The sequence below is a fragment of the Meleagris gallopavo genome, chromosome 10 (assembly GCF_000146605.3).
Source record: "Meleagris gallopavo isolate NT-WF06-2002-E0010 breed Aviagen turkey brand Nicholas breeding stock chromosome 10, Turkey_5.1, whole genome shotgun sequence".
NCBI classification, from domain to species: domain Eukaryota; kingdom Metazoa; phylum Chordata; class Aves; order Galliformes; family Phasianidae; genus Meleagris; species Meleagris gallopavo.
Window position 1 is genome coordinate 28,457,387 of NC_015020.2, and position 2,459 is coordinate 28,459,845.

A 2,459-nucleotide genomic window follows, 5' to 3' on the forward strand; every position below is an offset into this window, starting at 1 on the left:
TTTTCCTTCCCATCCCATCACATTCCTCAGAAACAACTCATGCCTCTGCACTTGTCTGGAATGAAGCACTACAGGAATATTTGCTGAATAGGAAGACATGCTGATCTGTTAGATCATCCTGGGCATCCTGGGTAAGTGAAATGTGCACAGCAATCTTTTTATTTCCATCCTAAAAACTGTTCCTCTTCATCCCTCTTAAAAGAGAACCTAATCATGAGCACTGAAAAGATTTTGTAGTTAATGCTTTAATTTTATCCACCACCACATTCTTTTTTAGGTGCAACTTGTGATTCTGAAATTCATAATTGCTACTTCATTGCACACGTGGTAATTATGAAAGCTTATGACAATATGAACTGTTGTTTGGATGCAGGGCACATGCTGCAACTCCTCTCAGAAGTCACACAGGGAGTTTTCTACTGTTAGCACTGCAGATCCTGGACACCTTTTGCCAGAGCAAGAACACCAGATTACAGTTAGGACTTGAGTCAGTTCACTTGAATCTCCTAAAGAAACCAAATGCAAACATCGCCAAATGAGCAATGATTTAAAGAAAGCAAAGTGGGTAAAATTAGCACAATGATTTAGAGACTATCATAATTTTAGCATATTTAGGCAAAGTTAAACGAATTTGTTCCTGAAGAGCTACAGGAACAAAGGTATAAGAAATTTAATTATTTAGCTCATGACTCATTGAGAGGAGTCCTATGTGCACTGCTTCTTTCAGGACTACCACATCCTTAGATCTGGTCACCATGGACCAACAAAGTTGAAGCACGTTGTTTAAAAAGAAAAAACTTAGAACAGAAGTTAACGGAAGCATGCACTCAAGCAACCTACCATATGCGAAGGATTTCATACTATAATTCTACAAAACCTGAAGTATCTGATTTAGAACTTCCTCAAGTAGATTTTTGTAGAAACGAGGACTCTTTCACACAGAGAATATTTGATTTGAGTTTCAGAACTCTCCAGTACTCAAGTTTGACTATCTATAATACTGTTAAGTTTTCTGACTTGTCAGACTACTACTAATTATTCATTATTCTAGTTTGATGACTACTTTAAAAAAAAAAAGAGATACCTTTAGCCCAAATAGCATGAGATGTCATTAAGAAGCTTAAGGAACACACCCTCCTCCATCAGAAATACCAATGGACATTTTTAAAGCTCCACATTATCTGTTACCTCTACTATCTATTAAAATTTCAAAAGTGGTAGATTTCTCTACCACACAGCCTTTCTTAGCAGCAGAACAAGTTACTGTAGAATAAAAGCGTATTTTACATGGCAAAACAGAAGTTCTCTTGCTCTAGAAGCACCTTGCAAATATTTGTTTACCCATCTACCTTATTTCCTAGAAGGCAGATTTTTGAGAAAACACAGTAATTCTGCAAGTGATAAAACCGTCATAGCTGTACATTATAATATCAAGTCAGGAATGGAACTGAAAGAACGTTGCAGTTGGCACTGTTCAGGGTTAGCCTCCCCACCCCCAAATAAGGACAAAAATTAATCCCAGAGTGGTAATTATCTCAACAGAAGTGCTATTTAACAAGGGAAAACAGAGGAAAGTGTGCTTCAGATGTAGGGGTTTCAAGGAGATCAGAACTAAGTGTCATCAGGGGAAACAGAAGCAACTCTATTGATAAAGGTCATCAGATCAGCTTAAGAATGATGAAAATAAGAGTCTAATACTTATACAGAATAACACTTAAGATGTTATTCCTCTCTAATTGGCTAAATTTAATCTTCTGGCTGTCTGGAAGCTCCAAGACTAAGAAATATACTGCCTTCAAGAATGTGAAAGATTGAACACTCATATATACATTAAGCATCTCTCTTCATTTTCACATGCACCACCTCAAACATTAACCAAAAAAAAAGTAAAAAATCCCAAAATTAGCACTCACTTATATTTAGCTGATCACAAACAGAACTAGAAGAGTTCTGTTACTACAATACTACACAAGAGTTTCCATTAACCCAAGGCATTATATTCACTTTGTAGTCATTAGTGTAACATGCTACTGGCTTGTCCCACAGTTTAACAAAGAGTCATTATCCCATTTTATAATAAAAAGACATTAAGGACACAGACATTTCACATCTTCAAAGAAGTGACAAAGACATGAAAGACATAGCCTGTAGTAACTTCAACACAACACAGTCAACAAGTATTAATTAACTTATTTATTTGCATAGCTGGCTGGTACACCTAGCCAACATCACAATAACAAAGGATATAGAAAGAAAATAGCTCAAGCTCCAACTACTGTTTCAAAAGAACAAAGAGTTAAGCATGAAAACAAAGCTTATGCTTTTCCCAAACTATTTTACTTCTCCTCCGTCCCCAGTTAACATAACTAAATTAACAGAAAGCATGTGCTAAATCTTGCAAACAGATCTCTTCCAGTAGAAAGTTTTACCTCACTCTAATTATACAGTGCCATTTACTT